Consider the following 12,965-nt stretch of genomic DNA (forward strand, 5'->3'; position numbering starts at 1 on the left):
TAAAATTAAGGTCCTGTAGCAAAAGTGGCAAGGGAGCACCTGTGGCAGGATTCACTAGCACTCGTGAACAGCTGTGTGCACTCCAACTTCATGTACTTTTCCCACTAAAATTGTGTGTAACTGAAAGTGATGCAAATAACAATAAAGCTTGCGTTCTGGGAGACTGTCATGTCTTCGTAGACAGATATATCTTCCTCCTTGAGACTGATGAGGAATGACTATAAAATACAAACCTGATTCATTTCTATTACCAAAAAAAAAAAAAAAAAAATCAAACCCGATGCTGCCAGCTAACCATTAACTGAAAAATAATGAGGGCTAATGAAACAGCAAGAGTCCAGATCTTTCAGTGCTCAGACAGGTCTCTTAAGGGAACTGAAAATGAATTAGCCTGAGTTTGACAGCAGAAAAAAAAGGCACCTAAGACACTGGAAGGTGGGGATGAGGCTGTCAGAGATGGAATAGAGAACAGATTGACAGACAGCCTTATATGAAAAAGAGTAATTTAGGGGTTAGAGAATAACTCAGGATAATGTTATAATAGTTAGAATTAATTTTAGAAAAGTAGCACTAAGCAGACTTTTTTTATTCCACCATTAGGACTACTCAATGGCCCCGTATCACCATGAAGAGGGTCAGAACAGATGATCATAATGGTCCCTTCTGGCCTCAAAACCTACGGCTTTATTAAAACCAGCCAGACTATATGCTGCTGCAATTCTGTGTTCCCATGTAACTCAGTAAGGATTCTTCCTTTTCTGTGTTACATAAAGCTCATTCTACAGAGTTGTTAATACCCCACTCCATCTATTTGCTGGTACATACGTAATACAATGGTCTCAACAGCTGGCCTTGGGCCTCTCGGTTGCTTAAAATAAAGGTCCAGCAAAGACTATGGAAACTGATACAAGGATCTGGTGAGAGCAGGCTCTGTTTTGGATGGAGGTGCATGCAAGGAGGCATACACGTTCAAATTAACAGATCCTCATTAGCACAGAGGAGCCGTTTGAGAACAGATTGAGGCCTTGGAAGGATCAGCTCAGTACCTTCCAAGAAAAAGAAATGGAGTACCAAACAACACAGTGCATACAAATCTCTTGGATGAGACCCGAGAAGACTAAGAAAGGCAGGTTCTTTCAGCTTAACCTCTTCCTGTATTTTTGATAAGCAAAGAAGATTACATTCTTGTCTTTGGTTAATAAAATATCCTCTCTCATTAATGGGGCTCATTGGTGACTTTTTTAGTGCCTACAAGGCACTGCTTTTCAATGATGGGTACAGCATGTGCTCATAAGATGCCTTACAGTCAGTTTTATTAATAAATGATACAGATACACAAGGCTACTCCTTGTTTATCATGCATGCCCCCATCCAAGCCTATCTGCATCTGAGTCTCTGAATTCCTTGGGAACAGCCGGGATCATTGAAGAAAGCTCAGAAACCCTCTTGCAGCGTACAGGGAGCAAAAAAGAAAACTGAGTAGGTGTAACCTTCTTTCAGAATTACTGCCCCGCATTATGGCTATTTCAGTAACTCCTTCACCCATGGCAGTTTCATGCTTATTAGAAAGGTCATGCCAATAAGCTCGGCACCTTTTATTCAGATTCATAGGTCAAGATGTCTTAGCTAATTGAGAGTCTGCCTGGATAATCTGCTTGAGTACTTTATTATGATTTTGTATAAAGCTATCAGATGTTGCTCCTGCAGAAGAAGATTATTGCATAAAAAACTGAAATAAAAACCTAACTGTTCTGTTTAAGCACTTAGACACCTGCATGAGATTGTTATTATATTTCCAATAGTTCTTGGAATTAGCTGATACTGCCATACCCTCTACTTGGGAGGTTCCAGCTGAGAGCCAGTGGGTATCCCATCTTGGCATGCACTGTGTTTCCAAGGTCCAAATGTACAAGTGGAAAAAGCTCTCCCTAACATGTGTTCCACTAAACTGGCAAGGTGATTTCAGTTTTTGGTCTCTTCTCAACACAAAAAACCCAATGATTTTTACAGAAAGACAAGACAGAGCAGATGACAGGGCACACAATTTGCCCTGTCCACACGGTGCTCTTAAGAGAGGTGCAGAAGAAGGGAGGGTGGAAGCATTACAGTCATCCACATATGGGGCTGTTAGGACCAGCATGTTTTCTAGAAACCATCACTTGCCAGTTGTGCAATGCACTCGGTACCTTCTCTGCAAGGCTTGCAATAATTTCTGGAGCTGACAAGTTTGGGATGCACGGTGTATGAAAAAAAGCAGGGAAAGAAAAATGGAAGATAAGATGCAAAAGGCTTAGCTTATCCCTGGTTTGCAGAAACAGTAGAAATTTCTATGATATCTTGCATTGCCAATCCCTGAAATTAAGGCTTGTCATCTTTTATTTGTCATCGTACCTGACGCACAAAAACGGCAATTACTTTTAATAGCATAAATTTGAATGGCAGCATCTAAGAAAGAGCAACGTCTTGGGGTTTCCAAAGTTCCTCTGAAGGAAGGACCTGAAGTACAAGCCAGCTCAAGCAGATGAGGTGGCCTGGCTTTCCCCAGAAGTGCTCTCTGCAGGGAATATCTACACACAGGGTACAGAACATGCACCCCTGAGCTGTTACTTCTGCTCCTCCCTGTTCCCCTCTTTTTGGAGTATAGCCAAGTCTTGCCCTTCCCAAGAGAGTTTGCAGGATGCCAGTACAGACTCACAACAGTATTTCAGCCAGAATAGCACGTCTGGTACATTTAAAACTCACTGCCAGAAGTAGGAAAAATGCAAACCCCAGGATTATTCCAAGTTATTAATTTTGTTTCATGGGTACAATTACTAATCACTGAGGGAGGCAGAGAACAGAATGAAAGAAAATCAGTTATTATCGGCCTGCAACATGTGGGCAGTTTCCACCTTCACAATCAGAGAGTGGCCATGCCAATACCCAGTCTGGCATTTGAGTCAGCTGGTATGCAGTCTGAGGTTAAAAAATGTCAGCATCTGTACATAAGCAGTTCTCCTCTCCACCCTTGGCTGGGCATTCCCATCCCTGCACCATCCCCTCAGCTGCCAGACCGCCACAGGTTTTGAAGCCGTTTGATGACGAAGTGCAGGGCAAGATATTTTTAATCCTGATCATTCCCATACCTGGTTCACCAGGCAGCCCTGTAAACAGTCACATCAGTACAATCAAGGGGGATAAATAAGACAACTAAATTATTATTCTGAGGGAAACAAACAAACAAAAAACAGTTACCAAGGAACAACTCTAGTTTCATGCGAGAGAATTGCTGCCCAAGTTTTTGATAAAATCTTTATGTTGAAATTTTTGAATGAATACTAAAGAAGTCTCTCTATAACCATTCCAGGTCATCACATTTGACATTATCACTGGGAAGCACACCCACCAAAACCAGAGCATGCATCTCCATAGCAAAACCACACTCAAGTTAGGGGGTAGTTCTGAGATACTTGTTTTCCCCTTTAAAAATACCTTTGTTTTAATAGGAAGGTAAAAGATCGTAAACAGTACAGCACAAATCTTTCGTGCAGGAAAGAATCAATGCAAAACCTCAGGTAAAGTCTGCAAATTGCAGTTGTGTGCAGAGCCAAGTCCTGCTTGCTTTTACACAACAGCCTTATTGACAAAAGCAGGATTTCTACTGTGAGAAAAGGGGATTCCAGATCTTCATTTAGAGTAGCTATAATTAAGTTAGTAGCAAATTATATATTATTACAATTTTATTGTCTTCGTATGTATCTATCAATTACATTTATCCCTAGCGGAATCTTACTTAGAGATTCCAATTTTCGGCAACCTCAAGCCATTTCAGTGCTCCCATTGACTCTAACAACAGCAGGACTAGGTTCATGTATAATTAGAGATAATAATACAACGGGACCATGCTGGAAGTGGGAGCTGCATGTTTGTTCCTAGGCCAGACTCAGCAGGGAGGACCTGACACGCACATGGGAGAAAGCTGCTTTCTTAAGGATACCAGGTGTTGCAAGTGATAAAATCTCAGGCAAACAGCACAGACTGACTGCCGGCCTTCAGGTGAAGGTACCATGGAACTAGTGGGCATCACAAGTGCACATGTGTGGACAGAATTAGCTTGTTGTATACTACCACAATACTGAAATCATGGGTGACTCAAAAATGGACCCCCTGGAACTAAAGTGAGAGTCAGATGAGGACAAAGTAGAGAGCAGTTCTCTTTTGTTAACTGGAAAGGACTAATTCTAAAAATTAAACATATATATTTAGAGTAAAACCTCTTCATACAATATTAATGTTTAAGAGAGTCTTCTGTTATTATTTCCACCAAATAAAAATATCAGAAAAAATGTCTCTACCTGAAACAACTTCAGAAACATCATAAAAATTCATTCACAGTGCTTAATGTTTCAGCTTAAAATAAAAAGAGAGGAAATACTAATGAAGCAAGTCTTTTTTTTTTTTTTTCTACAGACAAAAATACAAGCTTGCTAAAACAGTCTTTATGTCTCTATCAAAAGTACATGTGGCTCGGTGCTAATTCCTGTTCTCTCTGTTAAAGGAACAAAGGCATGATTATTGTTAGAATTTATTTCTAAATAAAGATGAGTTGCTAGAGATGCAGGATGCTCAGCAAACCACGTTTCAGAAAATAATTCAAATTACTTTGTTTTTATTGCCTTTTTTCCCCTCTTAAGTTAGCTTAGGCTGACAAAACATTTCCCAAGATAACTCTGGAATACAAGGTGATATTTAGTTAGATCTGAGTCCATCAGAGCTGCTATCTGCCTCCACTGACTTTAGTTAATGCGTAATTTAACCTTCACAACAAAGCAAGGTGCTTGCATTGCATAAGCTCTGGAACAATGTTTAGGGATGGGGAGGCTGATTTACAGTTAAATAAAACACCAGAGAACCCAAAGTGGTCTCCCCTTGGGGCATTACTGGGTAAGCAGATGTTTGATGGTTAGCAGTTGTACCCACAGATTCACTGCCTTAAGAATCTGGTCCCTGCTGGTTTTGTACAGTACACTTCAGACTGAGTTATTTTTAAAATGTCTCTGTTCCCTATGAGTAAAATCATCTGTCAATAGCATGAAAGAGTTCTTTTTTGTGTGCATTTCCGTTGTTTAATTAACTTTCTTCAATATACACAACATTCCTCACGCTGTGAGATATATGGGAGGTAAATCAGTACAAGATGGCAGTTCTTTGTCTCTCCTGGAAAGGCAAATTGCTTCTCTCAATTACAGGTTTTCTTCCTCACTGGACCAATACACACAACCAAGAATTAACTTATTGCAGATGTGAACACCATTGTGCATTCCCAGTGGATTCTCTGCCCAAGTCCCAAGATTTTGGGTTTTGTCACCACCCAGGTACAGAAAGCAGAAGCCATTGTCTCTCGTCATCTAATCAAGGTAATAATTACAGGCAGTGGATCTGGAGCTAAGAAGAAGGAAAAGGCTTTTCAATCACTGTCTCTGCATTTCAATCGAAGCCCCATGCTGTACAACACTGGAGAACAAGGTGTAAATCAGCTTAAGAACATAGCTCTGCATTCAATGCATTGTGGTTTACAGCTCCCAAATGACCTTCATCTATCTTCCTTAGCTGTAGAGGTGTATAATTGAACTAAAGAGAGTCTTGAATAATGAGGTTTAGAGTGGCAGCTCAGCTGCTGTTGCTTAATAGTGTACCAGCCTTGCACTTTGTTTTCTGATATGTAGCAAAATACCGTAGTGGGTCCAATTCTTCAGGGTGACACTTGGTGATAGTCCCTCTTAAAATAGAAAAGAGCAGGGATTTTGCAGGCAAAAGAACTATAGATCTTTGGCAGCAACTAGATTCCCAAAAATACAATTATATGAACCATTTTCTATTCAATATCTGTTCATGAAAGCTCAGAGAGACAAATTGCAATTGTTTGCCCTTCTTTCAGTCATGGAATCTTTCTATTTTTTTAACTTTTCATCTTTCTTGTGAAAGATTCCCCCCTCAGCTCAGAGGAATATAGCCTGACACTTTCTAGCAAGACTTCTGTACTGGGACCCTGACAGAACAAGCAGACATGAAGTCAGTGAGAAAGGCCTTTTAAGCAACAAGCCTTTGTTTTCAGATGATGCTCTTCCTAGATTTATGGGTGCTGGAGTCATCCTTTCTTGCTGTTGGTGAGGTTAACATTAGAGGGCTGCAGTTTTTTCAACCCTTCTAATTCCTCCTGATCATCAGTTCATTACTGATAACTACACCAGAAAAAAGGTCTAGCAGTCCAATAGTCCTGGATCAATGCAAGATGTTTCCCCAGTCAAACGGCTGTTAGAAACAAATGTTCCTCTTGTGGTATTTTTGTTGATTTCATGGACACTAAAAGACTTAATCATGCATTTACAGCACCAATTAAGCAGTCAGGCTGCTAACTGCCTCCCTGCTACACCAACAGTACCTCCAAAGTTGGTACAAGATCTAATCCTGACTGAGGAGCCCAGAGAAAACTGGAGCAGGGGGTCCAGGCCTCACAGACGTGTCCCCAGAAGCAGCCAGTGTCCCCAGAAGCAGCCAGTGTCCCCAGAAGCAGCCAGCACCCTCCATGGCCCCACCTGGTGGGAGCAGGCTGATGGAGGTGCCAGCTCTCAAGCCAGCGAGGAAAGCCACAGAACAGAAGGAACATCGGATGCAGCAAATGACTTTGGGAGAGGCATCTTCCCTGGCTGAGGAAGCAAGCTACAACCTACTTTAGTCATGTTTACATCTAGTGAGGGGAAAAAAAAAACCACTCTTCAATCCCAAAATCATCTCTGCAAGACCCCAGGAAATGGGGACACCTCATGTCTGACATATACAATGTCAGACAGAAAAAATGACAACTTGTACTGTCTCCGGGATTTTCACATATTATTTTACTCTCCTCCACTCCCACTGTTGTTTACTTGACAGGAAAAGTCTATTCAGGGTTGCTGGGCTGGCATTGTTCTTTTGCAGTGTTCGCAGAGACCACAGGAGAGAAGCGCTGCCTCTGAGAGCCCCATAACTGAGCTCTCGGTGAATCTGATATCTCACAGTTTCATCAGCAGTGAGGCAAAGAGGGTCCTGGAAAACAGCAAAACTAAGTCCTATTGTCCAGAATAGTACCAGGAGGCAAAAGTCATTATGGGTTTTCTAATTCAGCAACATTTCCTAGAGTGAGAGCCATATACACCTTCAGAAACAGTCACAAGAAAAACAAACCGCCGACCATTTGGATATTCCATGCAAAAATCTGCCAGGCAAAATTGGACTTCAAAAATTAAAATAGATTTAATATATAAATAACCTTGTCTGGCCTTGTAGAGGTCACCATTGCTTCCTAAAATACACATCTCTGAAAGGAAAAAAATTGGACTTGCCACATTTATGGTTTTACTGGCTCTAGTATTTCAAGTTGCCATTCTACCCCATGCTAAATTCCTCCAAGAATATTAAGTGGTCATCATGCCCACGTAACTTTATTGTACCTTGTAGAAGTAAGCTCCAGTTGGCTTCATTTGACTCATACATTAAACTGTCCTTTAAAATAAAATAGTGGCACCAAAGCCTGCAGATGTATGAAGTTGTAAGTGAAGTGCTGTAATATGTAAATGTTTGGGAGATTAAGTAATAGTGAATTAAAGCCTTTAAGAGCAGCTTGATGTAAGTACTGACTTAAAAGAGTAGCTCTGATTATATTAGTGGGCTTTTGTTTGCAAGTAAAGGTTGCCCAGTCTAGTCCTAAGTCTTATCTAAAACACAATTCTGAGCAAACTTCCCTCTTACTGAGGACCTAACTGACGTAACAATTTTGTCAAGGCCGAATTTTTCCCCTTCAGAAAGGGCAGCATTTCTGTGTTAAGTTTTAAATGCATTAAAGAAAGCTGAGAAAATACAGAAAGCCAAGAGTTACAGCTTCTGCTTCACGGTAAGACATGTTGACCGATGCAGCAAATGCTGGTATCTCATTTGTGATATGAGATGTGGCTTTGCCACAAATCTGAAAAATCTCATTAGAGAGAAAATAATGAAGGTGGTAACACTGCCCCTTGGGACTCTCAGCCTTTAAGTAAGTACAAGAAACCTGTCTAGAAAGAATAAGGTAGGAAGCATTGGTGACTTTTTCAATTTCACACGTCCAGCACCTGCCTACACTGGTTAAACACAATACCGCACTCCAAGCATGCTGATCTCCTTGCACTTACTCTGACTGACTCTCCTTTATACGAAAGCATTACTGGATGTTATTTTTTAACACACTAACACTGGTGCATCTGCCTGGGAATAACAGAGAAACTGTCACTTTTCTGTCTAATGGCTTATGTTACTGTAAAGCAGTGCAGAGGTAAACTTTATTTACCTTCAGATATCTGCTTGTGAGACAGATTATTCTCTCAGCTTTTCCCCTGGGAGTTTGCCACAACACCCTTGACTCCAGCTCAGTGGACACCAGTTTACCCAAAGCACAAACTCTGCCTGTGGGCTGCTTCCCATCAGCCTGAGGAGGACTTCAAAGAAATGAACAGAATAAAACCTCCTGTCCCTTCCTTCGTCACCAGCACCACTGGTGACAACAGCCAACAGGCTCAGACACTGCAAATCTCGCTGATCACAGTGAGTTTCTACAGATAAACTGTCCTCACAAAAGCACTGGAAAGCTGCTTGTAAGTTCAGGCACACAGGGAAAAAAAAACACATTTGAGTTTGCAGGACCGCACCTTGCACTCAAAAATAAGAGAGAAAGACTTTGGTATCATCAGTCTCCCCCACACACAAGGACCTCAGCAGTTTCCAGAATCCTGAGCTTTGTAGATACTAAAATTACCCCAAATATGATGATACAGGAGAGGCTTATGCTCTCTGGGATGACTAAATTATCACCACTATCTTATTACTCGTTAAGTTTTAGGACAGACCTTTAATTGGTCCAATTCACTACAGTTCTCTTGAACTCAGTGGAAAAAACTGAACAATAACAGAGGACATAATTCTTCCCTTTCCTGACAGAGGCAGAACAGCCTGCATGGAGAATATGAATCACGAAATAGGAAAACACTCTGAATTGGCAGGATCAAGGTGGGTATTTTATTGATTTGACTTTGGTCCTTGGGAAGTCTGTCCAGCTGCAGCAGACCCCCAGCAAGAGGCTATTCTGTTTGCAGCCTGGCAGTAACGATCTTTAGCCTTGATTATCAATACAGCACCCACATTCAGCACTTCAGCTATACAGGTCACCTTAAGGCGGGAGGGAAAGGGGGCTTGAATTCTAGCAGGCAACATCTGCTGACCGCAGAAAGCGATTTTGCAGCTGTTGCAAGCTGCTCAGGCCCGTGAAATCTCAATCAGCAGACTCGCTCTGGCTGGTAGACAGCCGGGTCACTGTCACAGACACACACATCTTGTTTAGTTGCACCTCACGTGAAGATTTTTCATTGTAGAAGTGGTTACCAGAGGCTTGAGGAAGCTTTATATACCCACACACACATATTTCTTGTTTGCATGGGAAGAATACGGCAAGGGGAATTTTGGTTCCTGCTTTTCTGCTGGCACAGCCAGAGATATAGAGGACATGTCACTGCCCAGTGAGGACATACAAGCAAAGACGTACAAAATAAATCTGGTCATCTGTAGAGGCTGCAGCCAGGAACAGGAGGCACTCCCGTCACACCGCTCTTTGTCACCCAGCTTGCCCTTCTCCATTCTCACCTCCCACGTTGCACGTCACGGTGTGGTTCTCCTGAATGACTGAGCTGCTTTCTCTCAAACAGCCTGACCGTGACACACAAGCAACTCCTGCCTGTTCCCACCAGGGCCTGTCAAGGAGAGGATGCTGGTGAGGTCTGTCACTACAGCCTCCCCTCTCTCAGGTTGCTCTTAAAAAGCCCACACCTACGTTCATCTCTCCCTTGGCTCGGCGCTCACAGTGAGGCACAGAGGAGCATTCCTCTTCTGACATCTCCCTCTCGCTGGAAGAGCCACCAGGATCCAAACCCAAAGCTTCCTGCCCCCCTGCCAGCTGCACCCACTTTCCCTTGGTGAGCAGTGGTGTCCCTCTGAGAGGTGTCCTCTCCCAGGGCTGCAGCCAGCCACCAGGGACTCCCTAGCACAGAGGAGCTCCCCTCTTTTTTCCAGGGTGCTCTCCAGGTCTGAGCAGAGCACTTCAAACTACAGTAAAAGAGAGTAAAACATTATTATAAGCAGCCAATACTTTAATCAAAACCACCAAAATCTTGCCTCCATTTTCTGTGGAAAATCTTGTGATTTACTGCAAATAGCTACATGAGTTTGGGGCCACGAGGGATAATGAGATCTGGTTATCTGAAATAATTAAAAACCCCTCTCCCCCGCAACCCCTCTATAAAAGAGTCACCACCATTTGGCAAACCGATCAGGCTTTGCCAAATGCTGCACGCAGACAACTTGTCAGCAGGTCTGTCTGTTTGTTATTGTGGGATGGAGACTCTGACTCAAGTAGGGAAGAAAACACGGAAGAGCTGTTATATCTTTCCCTAGGAATGCTTTGAAAATGAGTGCCTTTTGCTGCCTTTTGGGCCTTTCCAAAGGCAAACAAGTTGCTCCTGAACGGAAGTGCCACAAGCACTCTCTGATGATTGTGTTTCAGCTGATTCCAGAGGCAGCAGGAACTACTCCAGAGGCAAGTGATGCACAGCCCTCTCCATCCCCCCTTCACACCACACCCCTGGGCACCCGGAGGCCAAAGGGACACCATCCCCCTCACTTCAGCACAGTGACCTCACAGGCAGAGCCATCAACTGAGCCGGTGCACTGGGTTCAACACACACCATGGACTCACGACTTACGCATGAGTAATGTGCACAACAGGTACCTAGTCCTCTGAACATCCCAGGCTGGTGGAAATGTAAGGAAAAGGCAGGTGATGAACTGACACTGTTAAAACCATACTCTGTTGCTTGCAGCAGCAGATTTGGCAGGCTTGGTTAAACTAATATTCTTCCAAAACTGTTGTTGGAGATTCACTGCAAAATGATTTATCTGGGAGATTACAAAAGCAAACCACAAAAAAAAAAGCAGCTAGAATGGTGCTACAAGATTAGGAAAGTCTGATTTAGCAAGTCAGATCCTGAATTGCTGCTAAATTCAGAAACTCTACGGTTTTACTTAGAATCTTTTCCTTGTTTGAAAAATCCACAGAAATAGAAAAGTCCTGTGTGCAAATTTCTCAGAGTTTCTACTTTCACTAAAACTTCTAAATAATGCTTGATTTCCAAATTACCTTCTCATTTGCACAACATACTTTCAAATCCAACCAAATTCCATGTGATCTTCTTGGGAAGCACTACCATGCAAGCTAAAGCTGCCCTCAGCACTTGGTAGTGTCTTAAGCTGTACACTTAATTATAGAAAAGAGAAAAAATGACTTTGCATAATGTAGGCGAGAGTCATACAGCTCTGCTTCTCATTCTAATTATAGAAAAATGAGAGATCTGCATAGTTTAAGTGTAGATGGCACAGAGTCCTAATTGTGTAACTTGGGTATTAATCTGGACTAACTCCATGCTAAATTGGCCGTCTGAAGTCCCTGTTTTTTAGCAACTCTCCCTCTTTTCCTCTTCCTGTAATTTGAAGACCTAAGCTATAATATTGGAGCATCCATATACACTTAAATATAATTTCTAAAGACAGAAAGGACTGAGAAGGGATTTAAATAATTATTGAGCCTAATTCTTCGTTTCATCTCAAAGAAACACTGATCAATTTACTATTTTTTGGATGACTAATTACAGTTCCATGCCTAGGACTTACATAGCACTCACAGACAGAACACTAAAACCCCCCCAAAACATCCATAATGTTTACATTTTTTTCTTATTTTCTTTAATGCAGTTTTTTTTTCTGCAATCAGTTCCACTGAAATCTTCTGTTAAGCCCAGCAATGCACAAACAGGCCCTGCTGATTATATTTTCCCACCAATCAGTTTTAGTAAAGAGAGGACAGAGCAGCTCTCCAAAATCAACTGTGACCTGTCTTTTCTCAGTGTAGATCAAGAGCAAGTCCCCCAGAAGCAGTGGTACAAATTTCTAATTTATATGCTGGTACAAATTAGAAGAGTAAAGGTCAAAGATTATGAAAAGGTGAAAGTTATCAATTAACTCTCAGTGAGTGATTATTTGTACTACAGTAGTCCTTAGAGGCCGATGGAGACAGGCATTCCTTGTGATGAAAATCACACATTAAGAAAACTGCTGATTCCAAGAGCTTAAATGAATTCACCATTATCAGAATTATGCTGTCTGAACTTCTATCAAATTAAAACAGCAGCAGTTGTGTGGCTTTGTTTACATTTTCTGAATATTTTCTCACTTTCTTTTTTTTTTTTTTAAATATGGACCATTGTCATTTAAGAAAATATTTGTCCTAGTTCCAGTACGTCTGTGCCCCATCACACTCAAGCTCCCAGCAGGGTAGCATAGACCCCAAACGAAACCATTTTGTCACATTCATCTAAGAGCTTTCCAGCTGATGTTCGCCCTGCCATAGGTAGCCTCTGTGACACAGTGTAAATCCATTTGCACCTTTGCTTTTCCTAAGAAATATTAAGATTCAGAGAACAACGTCATACTGTTATGAAAAACAACATGTAATATAGCATTATCGTGGGAAGCCAGAGAGGGACACTCCTAACAGAGTATGAACACAGCCTTCCTAGAACGTCACTCACATTTTTGGTTCTTATCCACACTTCTGGTTAGACATCAGCAACAATTCTGAGGCAGTGCGCAGAGCACAATATAAAGATTGAAAGTAACTGATCTGAACTGATTGTTCTCTGGAGACTAAGCAAACAACTCCATGGAGCAGGCTTTCAATACCAATGATAAAAAGTGCAAACATTTTATTCAGTAGACAAGTTTGTGAAGAGGCTGCCACATACATTTGTCAGTTGTTAAAATTTCTCACTTAACAGTTCTGCCTTTCTCTGGTTAATATTTTCCCAGAGCAG

This window comes from Caloenas nicobarica, chromosome 8 (genome assembly GCF_036013445.1).
Source record: "Caloenas nicobarica isolate bCalNic1 chromosome 8, bCalNic1.hap1, whole genome shotgun sequence".
NCBI classification, from domain to species: domain Eukaryota; kingdom Metazoa; phylum Chordata; class Aves; order Columbiformes; family Columbidae; genus Caloenas; species Caloenas nicobarica.